This window comes from Lonchura striata, chromosome 11 (genome assembly GCF_050655825.1).
Source record: "Lonchura striata isolate lonStrDom1 chromosome 11, ASM5065582v1, whole genome shotgun sequence".
Classification (NCBI taxonomy): domain Eukaryota; kingdom Metazoa; phylum Chordata; class Aves; order Passeriformes; family Estrildidae; genus Lonchura; species Lonchura striata.
The window spans coordinates 19,847,458-19,869,536 of NC_140713.1; the positions used below are offsets into that span (position 1 = coordinate 19,847,458).

The 22,079-nt window shown below is 42.2% G+C and overlaps 1 protein-coding gene across 3 annotated transcripts in view; it reads right to left on the bottom strand.

Annotated features, from left to right (window-relative positions):
* Positions 1-22,079, bottom strand: part of MAF (MAF bZIP transcription factor) — a 196,081-nt gene that overhangs the window by 134,473 nt on the left and 39,529 nt on the right. Inside the window, exon 3 of one of the 3 annotated variants that reach the window (XM_085589261.1) lies at positions 1-19,393. The exons of the other annotated variants lie outside the window; for them this stretch is intronic. The gene's annotated coding sequence lies outside the window, so the exon portion shown is untranslated. The remainder of the gene's footprint in view (positions 19,394-22,079) is intronic. 3 annotated transcript variants of the gene reach the window in all.

Sequence of the window (22,079 nt, forward strand, 5' to 3'; positions counted from 1 at the left end):
TTGGAAATTGGAAAAGGGATCACAAAAAGTGATAAAAATAGAAGTAAAAAAGATCAGCAGCAAGGAGGAACAGCTACAGAAGACCAGGCAGTTACTAAACAAAAAGGAAAATGAGCCAGGAGAAGCCTTGGTGGAAGAAAGAGAAGTAGTGGTTCAAGAGCTGCCAGTCACCAGCAAAAAGGGTGCCACATAAAGCAGATGACCCCTCCTAAAGCACAAGCCCCACTCCAGGCTGGTATTGGAGCTCTGGGAAGTTTGACATCCTTCCTCTTGCAAATCAGGGTGACAGACACCCTGAAGGACTTTGTGGTGGTGTGGCTGCCCCTTGGATCAGAGCAGTGTGTCCCACCAAGCCCTGGCTTGCTTTTGGAGAGAGCTCCCCACTGGCTCTCCTCTGGAAGGAATATGTGTGCATTGAAGCTGCTCTGCAGCTGGACCAGTGCCCAAATGGAGACAGCCAAGAGATTACTGCAAAACCACCCCAAAGGGAGACACAAGTGTAGACAGAGCTGAAGCATAACCCAAGAGAAACAAGGCTACTGTCAGCTGCCTTAAATTCACTCCATATACCAGGGGGTAAACTGTTGAGGATTTAGAAAATAAAAACGTTGAAAACAGAATTTTTTTGCAGCATGCTGCTATTTTAGGTCATATTGTACCTTCAACATTTGCACACACTTCAGCTAACATCAGTGTGATCTGTACTTAACAAACAGTGAAACACACAGTGTGCCCAATGATGACTGAATTACTCAGGAGGAACTACAATTGATAAGACAATGATTTATGGACCTATTGTTTTCTAGGTTCTTGTAAATAATCCTAATTGGTGTTAATCATCCACCCTCTGCTTTGTGTTATCACCAAGCAAAGTACACTTCCTAAAGAAGCTATTTAGGGCCATAATCCTTCTGAAAGGCAGTACAGCTCTTGACTTCCACAGGACCTGCACTGAGGTGCTCAACCAGGGGAAACAACTCTGGAATATGAGCAAAACACATCACACTGTCTTTCTGTGCTTGCACTGAGATTTTTCAATAAACTCCCCATGAGTTCAGCATATCCAGTAATCCCTTCCATGTGGGCTTCATGCAGTGGCTCTCCAGCCTTTCTCCCAGCTCAGAAATGCACCACACAGGATTTTCATTTGCTGATGTTTATTTACTGCCAGTGTGCAGCTCCTGCCTTCACCCCCTTGGCATGGGCTGACAAAGGCTGCTTTGGAAGAGCAGACACCTGCACCAGGACCTGGTGTTTTTCTCTCTCTGATTTTATTGCTGTGCCTGAAAAAGTGCTTTGATCTTTTGGTACTTCACTGTTTGTCACTGCATGCCCTTGTCACCAGGGAGCTGTGGCACTCAAGACCCCCTTCCCTGCTGATTTTAGGTGTAAGGTTTGGTGGGCTCAGTTCTAGCATACAGATGAGCTTGCTTGACTTGAACAGGTCTGCACTTTAAATAACACTTAAACAGCATTCTAGAGGGTGCAGTCACACATTGCTTGCTTATGGAAACTACAAGGAAACCAGACAGCTTTTCAATTTGTGTATCAAAGAGAAGGAGATTTGCACATAAAAAGGTGAATTATTTTGATTTGTAGTTTTCAAGCCACTATACATCCTCCAACATAAGTGCTCCCTTGTCTCTGCTTTCTGATAGTTCATATCAGGTTCAGTGGCCTAGATTTTCAAAAGTGGCAGTTTTGGAGGCCAATATTCCTCAGTGCCAACTCAAGGTGCCTTAAAGAGACCAGATATTGTTAAGATGCTCTGTATCTTTGGCAATTAGGGCCATTTTAGCACCTCTCAAACTTGACACCCCAAGGTGACAGTGTGAACAATCCTCAGGGGTGGCCTCAGGAATAAAGCTTTCCTCCACCACACCATCCCTTCCACTGACACCACATCACAGCTTCATACCCCCACCACCATTAAAGATTCCTGCAAAGTCAACATCACCAGTCCTTTTTGACATTCTCAACCACCAAACATCCTAAATAACCTGCAAAAGGAGCTCATTTCCTCAGCTATTTCATCTTTTAAGTATTTATAAGAGAAAAGTCTTCTAAGGCATGAGGCTGGATAGCCAAAATCTAGCTATATGGTATTTGAGGGAGAGGAGGGGACAAACCCTATCCCATTATCTGCATTATCCCGTTACCCTTGGATGTCTTCCATGTACTTGGAAAAGCAATGCCCCATTCTTGAGGCTTCACATTGCAGCCACTGCCTTTTTGGCAGAAGAAGGGTGGATGTGGCTCCCTTCAAAGTCAATCAATGTCACATCTTTAATCAATCTAGAAGGTCACCACTGCACTTCCATCAAAAAAAGTTGGGTACAATTCTCGCTGAGTCCTGATTGTTTGTGGGGAACTCAGGTTGCAGTGGGTGTTGGAAAAAGTCTTTTCTGGCCCTTACCTCAGCACATCTTCTATTCCTAGGCTCTTTGTAAGGGTTTAAGACCAAATGAGAATTGCACCCAGGACTCTGAGATACAATGGTGCAGGAGGATGTGCAGTGTAACCTCAAAATACACCAAAGTGACTTAGTTTTGTGTTTCTTTATGGCTGTGAACACATCCAGTTTTGCTGTGAGGTTCAGAAAGCTTAGGGAGCTTTTGTGTGAAGGCAGGTCACATTTTGAGCAAGCTTACAATGATTTTGAGTTTTATGTTACAATCATCTATTAAATACTATTGTTCATCTGGGATGTCTGTGAGTGGTCACAAAACCACTATTGTGTTTCAGGGAACTGTGACTAGGAGAGAGGACCATGGCAAGGCACGTGTCAAAAACACTCAAACCTGAAGTCAGGACCCCTTACACAAACACACCCATCCATTCAAAACACTCCATCTGTTAAGCCAGAAAATTCTTCCGCCAAGCTGGAGTAATTTCATTTCCATCCTGGTACAATTGGAGCAGGATCCAAAGCCCAGTAAAGTCAAGGTTAGAATTTCCATTGATTTCTGAGGAGCCTGGATCAGATCCTAGATCACATTGTCACTGCAGCAAAACCCAGCCGTGTTGCAGTGTACCCACCTGCTCTCCAAAGTCTCAGCTCTGGCCGTTCAAATCCATTGCAGTTGCAATCTAGGTTATTCCAGCATTTACTTGGTGCAAGGCTAATAAATACTGTTTTATCAAAATCAGCAATACTGCTCCTCATTAGTAAATTAGGCTAACTAATGCACACTTTTTATTAGGAAAATTTGTCTCCTTAATTCAAAATCAAGTGTCAAAATGCCTATTCTATCAATCAGTCCGGTGCCCTCCTGCACCAGCTGTGAACTAGGGCTGGCTAAAGGCATACAGAAAAAGTGAATTAAGACCTTACAATGTTTTTTAGTGAGGTACTTAGGCTTCTTTTCCAATAATTCAACAAGATCTGTCTAGGTAAGGGATCATCAGCTTTTATGTACACAAGAAAGAAGGGAAGAAGGAAAGCAAAAAGGAAGGCAGGCAAAAAGTGAGGAAGGAAGTAAAGAGGGGAGGAAGACCCTCTGTTTCATTTATTAATACTTCATATTGATAAATCACAAAAACACAAAAACACAAAAACCGTCTTTAACCTTTGCCTGTTCTCAACAAAATCACCCACCTACAAATTAAAATCCCATCCAGACATTGCTGAAATTACTTTCTTAGGCAATTCTATAATGTAAATTGTTCTGCACACTAAGAAATTATTTCTAAAATAAGTGACAGAGATTTTTTTCCTTGTGTGCAAATCAAACCAGAGAGAAATTTCTGGGAAGAGCAAATAATCTTCTGCAGCCAGTACTAGAATAGGTGCCCTAAACAAACCTCCAGAAGGAGCATAATGAGGCAATGATTTATTGCGTGCTATGCAAGTCTCACTGCTGTGAGTGTGTTGTAAGAACCAGAGAAAGGGAGAGGCAGTAATCATGCAGCCTCCTCCTCCTCCTTATGTGTTTCTGGATATTACCTGCTCAGGATATGAGTGTGAGACAGGGCTGCAGCCTCCCTGAGCTGCAGGACTGGCAAAGGATCTTTGTGCTGCAACATTTTGTCTCATATTGATGGCACCATCTCCCATTGCCTAAAAAAAAAATTTAAAATCTGCGTATGGATATTCTGAAACTTTGCACAAATATAAAATGTCAGTCGTGTTGGATGTGTTATTGCTCAGTGTGTTCCAAAAAGGATTTTCAGAAATGTTGTCATCAGCAGGTAGAATCCCGGATATTTCAGAACGAAGTGTAAAACTTCCCTTGGCTGCAAAAGGGGCAGCAGTTTACCTATGGCTTAGGGACAGAAATATTTGTAAGACAATCTTGGTCCTCAAGTACTAGAATCAATTAAATGAAGAGCAGAAATATGCAATGTAACCAGCATTGCACCAATCAATACAAATCAACATGAGCCTGACCCTGTATGTGTTGTATTTGCAATTAGCTGGGCTTTTTTTTGCAATTTAAAATTCATTTAGGTTCCTGTACTGACTGTCAGATTGCTCGCACTTATACCCATATTCCTCCCAATTTCACCAATTTAAAATTAAAAAAAAAATCCCCACAACTAAAAATTAGTCTTCAAATGTGTCTAGTAAGTTATTTATCATAAATAAACATGGAAAAGATTACCTGCAGACTACTTGTGCTCAACTTCCCCCCTACCTCCCCCCTGCCCCAAAAGGCTAAATCACTGAAATAAATTAATTGTTATGAATTATTCAGCTCTACCTGTGGCAATGAAAAATAGCAAGAGCATTAGGATTCTTCTTTGTGTACTAAGCCTCTAATTTATAGAGAATGCATATTAATAAAACACAGGATATTCATCAATATTCAAGTCACTGGCTGCCTGACTATTTAATCCAAAATTACCAGCCAGCTCAAAATTCTTACTAGTTAATCATGTAATCTAAGCCATTCTGATATTGATGGTTAACATTAATTGCCCAACTGCCATTTATAAAAACCTCTCCTACATCTTCCCTTTGCCTGGCAGAGAACCTTTGACACGTCTAACTTTTCAAACAAGCTGGAGTAGGTCAGCTCATCCAGCCTGTTCTCCAGCTCAAAATATTTGTTTGCTTCATTCTCATGAAAGGGATATTGTCTCCTGTTGTGGTTTTGCTTTTGAACATAAACAGTAAAAACTGTCCTTCATTATAAGGATCTTTGATACGTTCCCCTCGTGCTGCAGATGTTCTGCAGGTGGAGAGAATAACTAGCTAGATTTTGTTGTCTGCACAGATTGTGTCATCCTTTACAATGGAAAAAAAAAGCGCTCAGATCAGGAAGGCCAAAACAGTCTCATCTGCCAGCCACGTACTCTACAAAAAGCCACCAACCACAGATTTCCTCCCCCAAACCTGACTTCACACTCCAAAGGGGATGGCTGGCAAAGAGCAGTGACACCTTCAGACATTGCCAACTTCTCCTGCATGACCTGCTCTGCACAAATCAAGGGGGAAGTGTAAGAACTGGGGGGAAATTCCCATGTGATAACACTTAGCCAAAGTTTAGGCTCAAACTCCCAAACTTTATCATACCAATAAGAAGTGCTGATGGAGGGGATGGCAATGACATCTTCCTGAAGCAATATACCTGAGCCTGTCTTGGTACTTACCATCTAAATTTTTTCTATTCTTCTTTTTTCTTTTTATTAACTTAATCAAATTAAAGTTTAAAAAAATAACAGAAAAAAACACAAAACTCCACAAGCAAACAGAAACCTTTCAGTTATTCTAACCAAAAAGTTAGGATCCTGGAAGTTAACTGAAAATCAGCAAACCTGCAAAGAACTCAGTGTTGCAGAAATTTCAAACTACAAATATATAGAGTCATGTAAGTAGAATTAAAAAAATGATTTTTTAAAAACAACACTCTTACCCTTTTCAAATTATACCCTTGAGTCATTTAAACTGAAATTTAAGTATCATGGAAAAATTTTGCAAAAAATGGGTGTCTTTTTGAGTAAAGAATAGTCTTCTTTGTAATACGGTAATTCTCTAGATTGAGAAAAATTCCTTGCATTTTATGATTTTGGCCCTCTGGAATCCAGGAGCTACCAAGAAGTTAACAAGTGTATGTTCCCATGAAGTGAGGGCTGCTGAGCAATGCCTGGTCAGATAAGACACGTGGTGTCGCTTCTACTCCCTGACTACTCCAGAATAAAATCACCCTCCTGGCCTTGAGAATGTGTAAGGGAGCCCAGCACCCGTCCAGGCCGTGTCGGTAAGAACTTGAACCTGGAGGTCTGCAGAAGGCAAACGCTCAGCGTGCAATGGCAGCGTCTCCCAGACCGTTCAAAACTCCAGGAAATATTTGGGGAGGACGTTTCGCAGCCCTCGCGCGGCTTCCCCACGGTGAGTTCCAAGCTGCTGAGAGGGAACGACGTGCTGACAGCGAGGAGAAAATGATGACTGCACGGTGAAACACGGCCTCAGAACAAGCAAAGACTAAATAAACTCGCAGCATACCTCGGTAATTCTTTGTGGCGCAAAAACTGGCTTGGGCCTTGTCTGAACTGGGCTTTTACCTAAGTTGGAAAACCATGTTTAAATTAAATTTAAAGGCCATTCTTCTTAAAAGCACTTCTACAATGCTTTGGCTGGACAGTGTATTTTTCTAACCAATGTTTACATAGTTTGACCCATTTTCACTTCTTTGCTTTAGCTGAAACTATTAATTAAGCTATTTAAAAATTAAATTGAGTATATGCCTGCTTTGGACTGGATCTCAGGCTTCATTTAATTGTTGCTTCTTGTCCTGAATTTGGCTGTGAGGGTGTGTGAATCTGTCTCCATTTGGAAATGAACACAAAATTACAAATATATTTCATACAGACTATGAGATTGAGTAAAATACTGAAGCCATGCCCTGCTTTAATTGTTTTAATTGTTTGGGATATATCCCCATGATATTGAAAAATTACATCTTCAAGAAGCACAATGACATGAGCCCAGTGTAGCTCACTGTGGAAAGCTGTACAATTCTAAATAGCTGAGCTGGTGTTAGAGATATAAACCAAAGTTCAATTTCTGTGAGCACAAAAACAGTCACATTACATTTCTTGTAATTTATACGCCACAATCTTGCTGGACTTTTGAGTGGAAAATACGCCTAGAAATTAATGAAAAGGGGAAATCTCTATTTTTCTATTTGCAACTATAATAATTTAGGGCTTTCTCTCGCAGAGGGGCCAACGTGCAAACTGAAGTCTGATTTAGATTTTCCCATTGAATGACTTTTCTGTACAGAAATCTCATGAAGACACACCGATTCTTTAAACTTCACTGTTGATGCTGAAATTATGCTTTGTGTCAAAATTACATCAAACAACTGCACTTATTTCCATCAGAAAAATTTGATTATTTCACTGTCATTTGCATTACATTTTTCCCCACTATAATGCTGACTTTGTAATTCCATTAGGTCTGGACACCTCCAAGTACACTTTTTTAGTGGAAAGAAAGCTTTTATTATATTTCATAAATTTTTTCCTCCTTGATTTGAATGTTATAATTGGGTTGGAGAGATATTTGTTGCTAACTTCATGTTTTGCCAGGCTCCATGAGCAGCATCTTTTAATTTCTCTCTTTTCAATGAACCTTTTGACTTGATAAAAGTGGCTCTAAGGTATTTTTACAAAAGAGGCCAACAGAGCCAGTTCATTTTAAATCCTTCTCTTTAAAGTATCTCATTTCCTTACTATTTCTTAATAGAGGCACTATCCTGCAATGTCATAAAGAATGTGGCAGTTGACTTCAGTGGGACCAGGATCACTCTGTACTGTAATTAGTTCTATATTTCAAAATATTAGAGGTCATTTTCTTCCTTTTTTTTTTTAATCTGAGAAAATAAAACATTTAGAAAAAAAAGCTTTCAAGTGTGACTGTCAGTAGAATACTAAAAATAAGTTGCAGGCATTCCAGTTGCTACAATTTATGTTTCTAATGAAATTTTCCTCTCCTCATTTACTGCAAATTTTTAATGTAAGCTTTTACAGCCATTGATTCAGTATCTTTAATCTTCCACCAATATTAGATAGAAATGAAACAAACTAGGGAAAATCTATCTAGTTATAAAGCACAGTGTCTATAAAGTTGTTCAGTTCATCCAAAACTGCTTTTTTTCTTTTTCCCAGTGGGTTGGATAGGATAAAATTATATTTTGAAATACTGTTAATACTATTCTGAGATTAATACACTTGTAATTAATAATAAGTTTAAAATATTATGATGCCTCTGGAGAAATCAAAGGATTCAGTGTCAATCACCCTGACTACCAGCACTGGGCAAGATCCCACAGCGCCAAGTTCTGGTTCTTTTAATTGCATTCAGCAGCAGAAGCTACTCCCTGAGACTGGTAGCAGAATTCACCTCCAGCCCAGACCAGGGAGGGAGCACATAATTTCCAGCTACTCATTTAGATGGGATCTGTCAGGGTTTGCATGAGCAAAGGCCTGGGAGCCAGTCTCACAGGGAGAAAATAGCTGAGCTCCCACACCCCGGGTCACGGCCTCTCCGTCCTTCCCTGTGCCAAGGGCTTGCCGCAGGCTCTGCCAGCACCACACTCCCTGTTTTGCAAAGAGGGCTGTGCTGCCTCACTGGGAGCTGTCAGGCTCCATCCCCTGCCCCAAGCTCCTCTCCCCAGCCCCATAAACACCCTGGAGCAGACACCCTTTGTCCACACAGTCTATTTATAAAACCTCACTTCCAACATGTTTCGGCTGGTGTAGGTCAGCTCCACGGCTCCAATTATGGCAGCCAAGCTGTGTAGCAGGAAGGTGCAGCACCCGAAGAAATGGTTCAGGGCCAATAACAACTTGACCCCAAGCAGCCCCAGCAGAGCAGCATGTCTGACCATGCCCTTCGAGCAGGGCAAATACGTGCTTTTCCCTCATGGCCATTGTGTCAGTGCTAAAAATATAAAGCACTTCGACCCTACAAAAATCTTGAGTGTGTCTTATGGACAGTCCTTTTAAAATCCACAGGTCTCTAAGGCAGAATGAAATCCCTCACCCACTGAAGCAAATGGAAAAACTCTCCTGCCCTGCAGGGTGCCAGGAGTTGCTTCCCAAGGCAGGAAAGTTAAGAACATGTGCAAGACTTTGGCAGGACAAGAGACCTATTTTTGGACACTGCTTATTCTAGGTATTTCTACCGTTTCCATTAACACTGTCCCAGAACACGTGGGAATCATTCATGCATTTGCTAATCTCGAAATGAGAAATGAAGGTTGCCCAAATTCCCTGGATGAGGAACAGCAGCAGAGGCAGGTCTGTCCTCATGGAGGTTGCTCCTGCACACGGAGTCTGGCTGGGACATGGATACACCATGTGGCCCACAGCAGCAGGGCACAGGGATACAGACCCTGAACACCTCCTCTGCCATAACTACCCATGTATTTACCCTTCCCACACCCTCTGCTGAGGGAGCCCCATCAAACACCCGATGGTGTCTCTGCAGCTGCCATGCATGGACAGGCACTTCCACGTCCCTATGGAAAGCAGTGTGTATTCCTGCTCTGCTGCTGAGACCCGACCTGTGTGCTCCCCACTCCACTTCTCATCATGCACAGTTTCATGGCTGGGATGCACAGGAAGGTCCTGCCAGGATATGGCTGGTTAGTTCCCACATTTCCAGGGCTTTATACACCAGCACATGCCAGTCTTTGGACAGAAAGGTCTCTGCTGCTGCCAACAATAGGTTAAAGCATTTCCTCTGCACTGACCAGTTTGGTCTGGAGCAGTGGGGAGGTGAGCAACCCACATGGCCATGGCCATGGCTTGGCACACAAAGCACCCCAGACATGCACAGCCATCCTCACCACCTCCTCTGGGTACAAGGGGGACTTAGGGGCTACATGCACGTGCACGTGCATTTTTTTCTCCTCCATCTCATCTATATCTGGCACAGGGAAGGGGTGTGATCTCCTGACAGTGTGATAAAAAGTCTCTATTTATTCTGTCTGGAAGGGTGTTGTGTGCAGTGAGAGCATCTCAGCTCACGTGTGTGCTCACAGGAGACATCATTTGGGGTGCTGACAGAGGAGCCCTGGTGCATCTCCCCGACCATGGGGAGATCAAAGCCAGCAGAAGGAGAAATTACTTCAGATCTACCATGCCCTCTTCCACCACCCTAATACTGTCCAGAAGAGCCAGTGCTGAGTTTCAGTGGGCTGGAGGTGTGGGCACAGGCTCCCTTCTGCTGACTCGACTGAGCCCCAGGGCCCCTCAGGGCTGGCGGTGACGGGGGCACTTCTGTCAGCACTCTGCGGAAACAAGTTAATTGACATATGCTAACACACTGTTAAACATAACACTGTCGTGTTTAAAAATATACTAGCTGGTTGGATCAAATGCATTTTAAAACATGTCTGCTTTTTTTTTTTTTTTTTTTTTTCTGAGGAGGATGAGGTTTTTGGTAACATGTGCTAGTAAAAACATTTTTGAACATGGTTGAGATGCAGGAGATGTAAGAGGAAGAGCAAGTGCCCTTTGGCTGGGTATAGTCTGCAGGGAAAGTTAACTTAAAAACAGGTTTCCCTGATAATGTTAATTTGTTTACATTGTCCAGTTCACAGGATTTCAACATGAACATGCAACAAAATGTCTGTGTGCAGCATAATACCCATGTAATCCATCTGCAGCATTTGTAAATTCAGCCCTTAGGCACCACCGCAATAAACACCATAATCGTGTAATACGATAATAACAACTCCCCAAAAGCATTACAACTCTTCCTGTCAATACAGGTATCTCTTTAATGACATGCTAAAACTGAAACCAGAATTAAAATCAAGATGTTGCTTTGTGTCTTTAGTTATAGTTGTAATATACATCCAGGGGGAGGACTATTCCCTCCGACTGAAAGGAAGCCAGTTTCTGACTATGTCCATTTTTCTTTCTGTAAATTGCTACTGCTGGAAAACACACAAGCCATTCCTCTTTGCACACTCTTCTGCTGCAGGCTGGTCCTCCAGCACTCTTCAGCCCAAGGATTCTACAAAGCTAAAAGCTGTAATAGCTTTTTACTTCTAGTTTAAAGCCAGGGTCCTCAGCCACACAATCACTTCCAGTGAAGCTCTTCACACCATCACAGGGCTGTGAGTGTGATTTTGGCTAGTGGGTGAAATAGCAAGTGCAAGAGGACACTAAAAGACAAAAGACTTCCTTTCCATGCAAATGTACTGTGGGACAGCGTATAGGAAATGAAATAGCAAAATCTAGGTCAGTGAAAAGCTTATGGTATGAAGAGACAATAAGCAGAATTGCCTCTAAATATAAGAAATACTTACTCAGGTTTTTACCAAAAGCATTGAGGGTTCTTTAAACAATAATGCTGGAGCCTGATTTGTAAATCTGCATGTTCAAATATCATGGTGCAAAATGAAGTCAAGATTTAAAAATGAAATCATACATCAGATTCCTGGCAATGAATGTACACAAATATATGTTGTGATTGTCCATCATCTGTGCCCGAGTCAATGTAATTGTAGAGCTGTAGGAGGGGTTTTCAATCAGGTTTTGGGGATGAAGTGCAGAGCTGAGACCCATCTCTGGGCTGAAATCACAGAGGCTACAGAAAATTTGCATGGATACTGCTCAGAGATGACATTTCTGTTAGAATAGGTGAGGGTGTTTTGAGGTTTACATTGCATTTTACACACAGGGTTTAAAGCACAGGAGAAATTAAGACAAAGATGCCTGTGGAGATGCAAGGAACCTGCAGGACACTTAAAAGCAAACCTGTCATTACAGAGATGCCCAGGCCAGGGTGTCCCCAGCTCCAAGCACTGCTGTCACATGCAATGGCAACCTCTGTGCTCAGGCATGTCTTGTCCTGGCATTTCAGGGATGGACATTTCATCAGAGAGCTGGGGCCAAGAAGACCCCAGTCATTTGAGTTTGGACTTAATGATGTGAGAGGTCTTTTTCAACATAAAAGATTCTGGTATTTGGTGTGCTGCAGCCCAGTAGCTTGGCCCTGTATATCTGTGAGATATGTAATGGGAAAGAAGACTGAGGCTGGAGCTTAGAGAAGTTGAACACATTCTCTCAGCACTAGCTGCTATCAGAAAGAGAAAGGAGAAGAAAAGAAAGGAAAAAGTTGAGGATGAACACTTATTGTATGCTCCTGCCCTTACCACACTGTGCATGAGAGATCAGAGGGCTGTCCTGCCTCTGCCCTGGGGCAAATGCTCCTGGTGAGAGGATCTGGTGAAAATTTGTAAAGTCCTCTGGCTATGCTATTCTCCAGAGGAGATTATATTATAAGATTTTTTTATTATTATTAAAGAGCAATCAAGGAAAAAGCCTGCAAGCTTATGAACTTCCTTGATCTGAAGCTCCACAGATTCTTTCCATGGTTTTGGTACAGCACCTTATGTGCAGGGTGGAAGGGGAAGCTATTGAGTGTTGAATTACAGAGGGGAAAAACATCTCAAATTCCTTACTATTTATACTCACAACTTTCCCAAACCATTATACACAAATCTTCTAGCCTCAGCTGAACTGCTCACAGGTTACAGGGCCAAGAAAGAGGTGGAGCCTTCATGGCTCACTCTAAGCCTTTCAGAAACTTGGAGTTCCTAAAAAAAATGAAAGCAATGATATTTACCATTCCAGGCAGAGAAAATTCAACCTTTGCAGTGCCCCACAAGAACAGAATTAATATACAAGACAGTAGGAGGTTGCTTTCATAACAGGGAGCATAGATTGCTTATTTGTGAGAAGTTTTCTGGGACTACCTTCATTGTTAAGCTGAGGCTGACACTGGGTACAGAGAGACAGAAATTTGACAAAAGCATTGAGTGATTGGGGGTATTTGAGAAAAAAATCTATTCTGGTAGTCCAGACACTAGGCTGGGACTTGTTAAGTTGTGAACTTGTTAAATTCTGGCTCCACCAACGGCTTCCTGCATGACAAGAAACCAAGAGCCTATTTCTGCTGGTACAAATTCTCCTTGACTTTCAGAGACACCACGGCCTTCATGTGGCAGCTCCTCACCCATAAAGCTGTTTGAGGATCTGCTTCCCCTCCTGTACATGAGCTCCACCAAACACCCCTGGGAAGTATCAGCAAACCAGGGGGCACAGAGGGGCTTGAACCTCACGGGACAGGTCTGGGCGCAAGCCCTGAGAGATTCATCTTTGCACAGTTCTCCTCCACCTCCTCACACTAGCCTGCTTTTGGGGTGGCTTAAAGCCTTGTTTGAATTTTTAAATTCCTTTTGCCACTCCCGCAACCAGTGGACGGGGGAGAAGTAAATGGTTTTCAGATTTTAGTTTCCTTGTCATTATTTATGGTGTTTCCTTGTTTTGCCAAAGTTTCATTAATTTGTTTTTAGCCCAAATAGTGAATTAAATTAAGAACACACATTTCTACTTTTGTTTCTGGACTATTTTCACTTCATGACTTTCAAGTTTTAGCAAGTGCTCTTATTTTTGGATTTTCAACATTGAACAGGGCAATAGAGACATTAAAGTAAGAAATATGCTAATTGGACTATATAATAAATGTAAAAGTTATGAGAACTCTCTAATCACATGAGATTTGGAGGCTCCCACCTCTACCCTAATTAAAAATCTCAGTCCTGTGTGATTTAGCATGAGGCTCACCAATACTGCTCACAAGTATCACGTACAAGAAAGAAGCACCCCAAGGGCTCCTTCAGAGGGACAAATGGCATCTTCCATGAGCAATTTCAAGGTCCTAAATTGCAACCATTTTACAAGAAAGACCCAGGAAACTCCACCAACAGAAACAGAGACGTGGACTCCAGGACTGTATCTGAGTCCCTAGGAGGACAAATGAGTTCCTCAAGAGGATTGAAAGGAAACTCCCCATGGAGTGATTCAGTAGGGCAGTTTCTGTCCTCTTCTCTATCTGAGGGAATACCTGCAGGTAATGCACAGGTCCTAAAGTCCAAACTCTTCACAGAGTATCTACTAACCAAAAAAGTCTGCAGCCAAGAAGAGTGCTGATGGCCAGGAAGATTTCTGTTCTCCCACCTTTTCCATGCAGGAGGGATGGATGTGAGCTCACAGCTTTGTTGCCATGCACAAGGTGCCAGTGGAGCCAGTGGGGTCCAGTGAAATGTGCAGCCATTGAACTCTGTTATGTTATCCACACCCAAGTGCTTTTTAAACATGAACAGTTGAATTACCCAAGAAGCTCCTTAGCCAACACAATCTCAGATTTCCAACTCTTAAAACCAGAGTTTTTCCCCCGTTAAACAAGCAACTATAACTTTACTAGAGGTCTGGAGCCTTTTGCACTGAGCTTCGACCTACAGCAGTATTTCCCTGCTAGAAAAAAGCAGGCTGGAGTTGGTGACATAACACCAAATATACAGATGGGACCACACTATAATTAGTAAGGGAATGTCATTCCTGCCATCTTTGCTTCATTTGTAACTGTGCCTGTAAGCTCTGGGGAATGGTGTGCATTTCACACAGTCTGCACAAGAACAAGGATTGCCAACTGTCCCAGTTCTGGTGGGATACCCTTGGTCCTCTGACCCGAGGCTGGCAGAGATGCCAGGAGTGCTGCTGGAGAGCAGTGCCCCTCGCCAGGCCACTGCCATGACCCCTGGTCCCAGGGCAGAGGGGAGGGATTTCTCTGCATGGAATCAACAACTCAGCTCCCTCTAAAACACCTCATGCTCCCATCCACAGGACCACTGCCCATTGCTCCTTGATAGGTTCCTTCACACGCACCCAAAAACATCCTTTTGCCCTTCACCAAGCCAAATGAGCAGCCTGGGCCTAACAAGAGAGGCCAATAACTCTGTTCCTCTCCACACTCAGCCTGCTCCCAGGAGGGAGAGGATTTATTCAGAGCAAATATGGGGATTTTCACTGGAGCTGTGCTTTTCAGCATCTAATCACTATTTTTAAATCTCTTTATTTGTTCCAGTAAAATACCAAATCAATGTTTAAGGTTTTACTGCTTACTTTAAACATTCTGAATAATGTTAAATCCAGTTGTCTTTTGAACACTTTTTCATCCTCTGAAGGCACTTAGTTGAAAAACTTACTGTTGGCTGTGCAGTCAGGTGAATTTGTCTGGTTTTTCACCAGGCTGCACAAACTGGTAAAACAAGCCAGGGGAGCAAACAAATCCATAACGTAACATGTTGCTTGTCATACGCACAAAATTCAACTCAGCTTACTCAGGGAGGCCAATTCATCCTACTGAGTCCAAAGGGACCTTGCCTCTGAAGGTCTCAAAGCATGTTAGAAACATTAAGTTGTACAGATTTTTAACCTGAGGGATTTTAAACAGAACAGACACCTGTGATCATCTCATCAGAGTCTTCTTCATGACACATAAATAATTTCCCTGCGTATTTCTTGCACAAATGCTGAATTTTGATATAAAGTAGAGCACATTTTTCTGGTAAGGACTTTAGCCTTGATGAAAAACTTCAAATGATGCTCCAAGCACCACATCCTTATGTAAAATTTCCTGATTTTTTTCTTTTTGTGCCAAGAAAAGTCCACCACCACAACTCCTCCCACAGTGCCACCATGTAGAGGTGGGTAAACTGAGGCATGGAGGAGTCAGGACTTCCCCAAGGTTACAGCAACATCCAAGTGTGTTTTTCCACTGTTATTTTTATTGAGGTTGCACTGGAAGGGCTGCCTGGTGTGAGCTGCTTGTCCCTGCTGTCACCTTCCCTCTGCCCGCCACCCTTGTTGTGTCACTGCTCCCTGCTCAGCCCCAGGTGAGGGAGGCACCCCAGTGCCCCCAGCACCACCTGCACCCCCAGGCTGTGCTCCTGGAGCTCCTGAGTCCTGCCCCGTTTGTGACAGGGGAATCAGGCAGCTCCTGCTGTGAGCTGGAGCCAGAGTCCAGGAGTCGGGACACCTGGGGTCTGCTCACAGCTCTGCCACTGAATTTTTGCAGATCTGCAGGGAAATCACTTATTTCCCCGGGATTTCCCCATAAATTTGACAGAGTGCCTTGAGATTCCCCAAGGTAAGGCACTGTTCAAGTACAAAGCTTAATTATGATTGTTATAATATAGTCATGCCACTAATTCCCACTAAGAACTGCAAATCGCTCCCATTCCACTCCTCCATCCCCCATGCTTGTCAGTGCTGGTGGACAATTAATTCCTCAAAAAGGAATATATTAAACACATGTGAAATCTTTTTTATTCACAGGATATCTCTGAGCAGATTGCAGTTCCCTTCAAACATATTTGTGATCTGAATGCGTCAAGTGATGTATTTCCACATTTTTTTTAACAGCTTGACAGAATTTATTCAAAATTCAAGTTGTGACTGGCCAAATAAATCTTGCAACATCCTTTCTATGCCTGTGATCAACCAAATTCTTCTGCCATGTAGAAATTTAAAATTCATTTTCTATAAAGCTTGCATAGTTGTCTTTAGAAATCATATTGAATGAGCTGCTTTCCCCCCAGTTAAATTTAGTCATTTTGAAATCCACAGGAAGCAAGCTCAGGAGGAGTTTAAAAGGCTGAGGTGAGTTCATTGAAAACCTCAAATGAATTAAAATACATTGAAAATACCTTGCATTTTTGCCCTGCTATAAACACTAAGGCTGCCACAACAAATGCATCAGCCTCTCCCAGTCAGGCTGAGCCATAACTACTGTGACTTTTCTTAAGCCAAGGGGTTAATGAAACCCCTGCCACAAGGGCTACAGGATAAATTCAGCTCTATGGCCATTGCTTAGGGAACATTTGAAGGGCAGTTCAATATCCCACCTACAAAAATCAACCCCTCAGCTCTCAGCCCTGCAATCTGAACAAGGAGCTCAGAGATCTATTTGTGTAATATTAGACCTGAAAAAAATTACAAGTTGTGATGAAATTAAAGACATCCAAATTTTCAGCCATTCTCTGCTGATAAAGGCTCTATTATTACCATTTACAAAGGGGAAACACAGCCAATTATAAGCTACTTCTGGCACATGCCAGGCCTCAAGTAGAAGATAAGCCAACACAGCAGAGCTTGCAGCTGGAAGCCCAGAAATGTGAAAATGAGCTGACTCATGGAAATATCCTCATATAAAATATTGGCTGGTTATTTTTCTCTGCCTCCTTTCTGTGTGTCTTAGGAATGATATATGAATTGCCTTATTTACTTTGTCCCATAAAACTTACATTTTTTTATTAATGTGCTGCCAGCTCCAAGAGCAGTCGGTGTGGGAGCAGATGGAGGGAGGGAAGCAGGGGGGAGAACTGCTCTTTTGGGGACACAGCATGGGAAAGGTCCCCTGCAACACTGCAGGTCCAAAAGCACAGTGGCCAATTTTCACTGAGCTTTGTCCTGCTCCCAGAAAGAAAACCAGCTCCTCATTCTGCCCTGATTTCACCAAAGCCAGGAGGCTGCCTGCACTGACATTACACTGGGAAGAATTAGTGTAAAATGAGGTTATGCTCCTACCTGAAAACAGGCATTGTGAGCAAAAGTGATTTCCTCTGGTTTTGCCCAATGCTCCCCATCCCAAAGTTCAGCCCCAGCAGCAAACCTGATGCCCAGCTCCTCCAGCCCTGCTGTTCCTCAGCTGGCAGGGGATGTCACTGGCCATGGGCTGCCATCAGCAGAGATAATGACTGAATTTACCTGCCTGGCACACCAATGTGGAGCTTTTCCTTGCACTCACCCCAATTTCCATGAGGAAATGTAACTTTTGAGATTTCTCTCCCCTTTTAAGCCCACTTAGAAAGCATTCACATGTTGTTAGGAGAGGCCTGGGTCCAGGTGGGTGGGTCGTGGGATGCTATATGCCTCATTTCCTTAGGAAATGAGGTTAAACAACCCTGCCCTCCCCCGTTCTACTGCACTATTGAATTAAGGATGGTGAATTCTCATTATGAATATAATTAAAAGCAACAGCCTCATCTAACAATCTATTTTTATCCGTTCCTCACCTAGACGAGCAGCAGAAGAAATTAAAATCTGAAGGGAAGAACCACAGTCAGGTAGAGTTTTGCTCTCCACTGGATGTAACTGTGTTGAAACACAATTTCAGTAACACAACCTTCCTTAATAATTACTGCCCAAAAAAGACATGCTTCGGATGCTTTGTTTTTCCTGGGAAACCCATGTTTAACAACTGCAAGGGCACAGATTGGGAAGATATTTTCATTTTATGAGGGAAGAAGGCATGAGCTTTGCAGCATTTCTTGCACCAGCTGCCGGCCCCCGTGGCGGCAGGGTAGGTAATTAAAAAGGACATCGTGTAACAGATAAATGCAGGATAATAAGTAGTCATTACTTGATATATAGTATATCATCTATTATTAGAGGCTAATAATTCTCTAACCTATTCATGTTAGTCTTTTGTCCGAGGAGCTGGCTCCTTGGCACACTCTAAATTTTTCAACATAAAATTTACTCGATGTTACAACTCATATCTAATCCCAAATTTTTGTGCATTTCACTGCAGTATATCATGTAGAGAGGTAAAAGCTCAGCACTAAATCCTTTGCAAAAGGAAGAATGAGCCAACAAAACTCCATGTTTTCACTTTCCTGCCAGGAAAAAAAAAAATACGGTACTTTGAATATTTTTCTTGGTTGTAATTTTATTTTCTCCTTTTGAATGTTGCAATTCTAGACATGCTCAGCTGTACTTTACACAGCACTCAATAATGCACTTTTTTCCTGATATTTTATATTTGTGGAAATAACCTGCATTTTAAACACATTTCTACATACATTTAAATACATTTTTTTAAATGCACTCTACAGGGAACCAAAGGAAGTGCTATTGTGTTTAATCACAAGGAGCAAAATCCTCAAGTCATGTAAATCACCATTTCACAATCTGCTCTGCAGTATCCTAATTTGGAAAGTGTATCACAGCAAACGAAGCTGAATTTATAAAGCATTCTTTACACGTTCAAAACATTCATGTAACTTAAGAGTGTCAATCTCCATCAGCTGTCCTAGATCACTCCAAGAAATAGAAGTAGAATTTATTTATTTGGAACTTAATTTCCTTTCTTCTAACTACAGATGCTTACTTTTATTTCTCATTTTATTTTATTTCAATTTCTTTTATTTTAGTTCCTTTAACTTTCTTTTACTTTCCTGTCCTTACTTTTATTTTGATTTCTTTTGCTTTATTTTATTTTTATTTTTATTTCTAAAGCCCAGTCTAAAAACTTAACTTACACTATAAAAAAAGCCAAGCCACCCCAAAGTACCCAATTACAGCAGCTCCAGAAGGTTTAGAAGACAGAACAGCACTGATAAAAAAAGCCACATGGGACGAAGCAATAATGCTGTGCTCGCCTGCAGGATCTCTGCTGATGAGCAGCTCTACAAGGACTCCACTGATAAGGGCTCACAGCAAGGAACTGTAGTAGCTGCACCAAAAATGACACCAGATCTCTGCTCCTGTCTTCCAAATTGTTTTCCAGCGCAGCTCTCTCCTGGGAGACGGAAAACACTTGCTGCAGGTTATCGAAACCTCACAATTTCCGTTTGCCTGGATCTGTCACCAGCCAAGAGCTGGAGATGCAGCTGGAGGACAAAGTCTGCAAACTGCCAGGAGAGGCTGGAGCAGACCTTGGGAGAGGAGCAATGGGACCCTCCCAGCAGCTTCACATACAAAGTGCTCCAAAGAGCTCTGGATTACGGCTGGACCCAGCTCCAGATTAAAATGAGAGTTAAGTAGTGGAGTTAGGAACAGAGACAGATGGGGAAAATACTCCCCTAGGGATTAGGAAGCATGTGGCATTCAAAATGTGTGATATAATTTTTATGTTGTTTGCCTTGTTTAGGTATCCTTCATAGAAAAGCAGTATTTTGTCCACCAAAGGCTACTAAAACCAACGTGCATTTTTGCAGTGCTGTGCTGGTTGTTTTTTGTCTGTGAGCCACATGGCATCTGTGCTCATTTGAATCCCATTCCCCATAGTTTTGCCTGGAATTGGCACCAGCCTCCCTCTCCTATAGAGGGATTGTGTATGCTGTACTATAGCTGTTATACTCCACCCCAGAGATTGCTGCAGTTCAGCTCAGCAAGATTTACTTTCAGGCTCCCTGTAAGAGTACAAGCATTTGGGGTCCTTTCTGTGTTTTAGATATAGAATAAACACCCTTTGTTAGGACTCAGAGCAGAAATACAAAGGGTCCCATGTCGAGAGGCTCTGCCCTGGCTCTTGGAAAGATGCAGGGAAGGTTGAGCACAGGAGAGTGACTGGCTCGGCCAGAGCATGCAGCACTAATGCAATTACAAAAGGTTCATATCTAGAAAGAAAAAGTTTGTGCTGATATTAAAGCGAAAGCAAAGGAGGAAAAAGCCCTCTCAAGTGTGTTAAAAACACTTGACCCACTTCTGTGTAAACTGACAGCCCCTTGCTTTTTCCCTAAGATTAGCAGCCTCCACCCCACCTCACTCACAGTCTCCGAGGACTTTTAGTAACTTTCTCGCTGTTGTGTTTAGGAGACGGGAAATATTTTCATATGGCTCAAATCTCTGTTAGACCAACTGAATTTAAAAAAAATATATTATTTCACTTTCTAACAGATGCACGAGTGCACCTTGGGATGAATGTGTTACGGAGTCCAAGTTAATGCCACCTGCCTCCCAATTACATTTGCTGCATTGTCCCTTGTGGTGTGCACCTGTGACATGCTGGCACGGAGCAGGGACGACTGGAGTGTGCAGGCGTGGACCGAGCCACACAGGATTTTGTTTTGCAAAAGTCTCCCAGCAATTAGTGCCATGCTTTCTTAAAGCATAAGGGATATTCTGCAGCAGCTGACTTTCTTTCCTCCCCTCGATATGGCGAATTAACACAGAGAAATTGTTGTCTTGTAAAGGGGCAAAGCCATGAAACTATAATTTAAAAAACACTTCACCTTAGGATACCAAATGTCCAGCTGGCCAGGGAGCAATCTAACAAGGGAAAAGGTCACTTATGGGCTCCCTGCTACCTCTCCTCACATATACACCTAGTCAGCCAATTAACTACCTCCAGAAATAATTCACATCAAATTTCAATATGATTTTTACAGCTGAAATAATAGAGAAATCCACAAGGCTGTGACTATTTGCAGCAAGAATGATGAACAAAGGAAGACTTCCAAGGTTTTAGGCTCATTATATTCGTTCCAGTATAACATACTGGTTTTTTTTTTCTTCTTTCCCTTGGTAGTGTTACAGCTCTTTAAGTGGCTGAACAGCATCTGCACCAAGAGGACCACATGATGAGAAGCAGAAGCAAGTAGACATGGTATTATGCATATTGTAAGGGTACACTGAGCAATGCACTAGCAGTGACGTATGTACTGACAGGATTAATTTGACATTGGCAAGTGAAAACTTATTTTGTCATTAAGCTATCATAATTATACCATATCCAGAGCCACCGGATGCCCTAGCTGAGAACCCTACATATGCTGCCTTTGCAGTGAGAGGCTAATACAGAATTTTAACATCCATCTATTTTTGATAGGGCTGGTACAGGAGAACAGATTGGGACACTGATGGTTTGTAAGTACCCCATGACTACCTACGGGTAGTCAAGGTGACAGTGGCACTGGAAAATGGCTGAGGGGCATTTGCAGCCTCTTTATGGGGGTCCTGCTTCCCACAGCCTAAAAATGCAAGAAGACTTCAACAGAATATAAATCTTTTTGTAATGCAGCCTGGCAAAACACTGTTTCTAATTCATATGTTTTCAGCAAAGAGGATATTTCCTTGTAAAACAAGGACATATAGGAAAAATAAAAACATGCAAGCGACATAGGAAAAATTAGCTCTAGAAGTCAGAAAAAGCATGAAGGTCTTTTGCATGTGACTGATATTCAGAAAAATCAGTCCTTTGTCTCTGCCCTCATTATTTATTTGGACAATTAGATATGCTTAAGAATGGAAAACCAGAAAGATACCAGGACAGAAGAGCTGCTGCTCTGCTAAGGATGTGATATTGCAATATTTATTGCTGCTGAGATAGGAAAAAAAAAATAGAATATCAAAAAAAATCTTAAAGTTTGCAGGGTTTAAGAAGAGCAATTTTAGGTTACCTTGAGGTGACAATTTACAAACACAATCAAAATTGTGTAATAAGTAAAAAAATTGGTTTCATTCTTAATTCATAAACTCCCCTG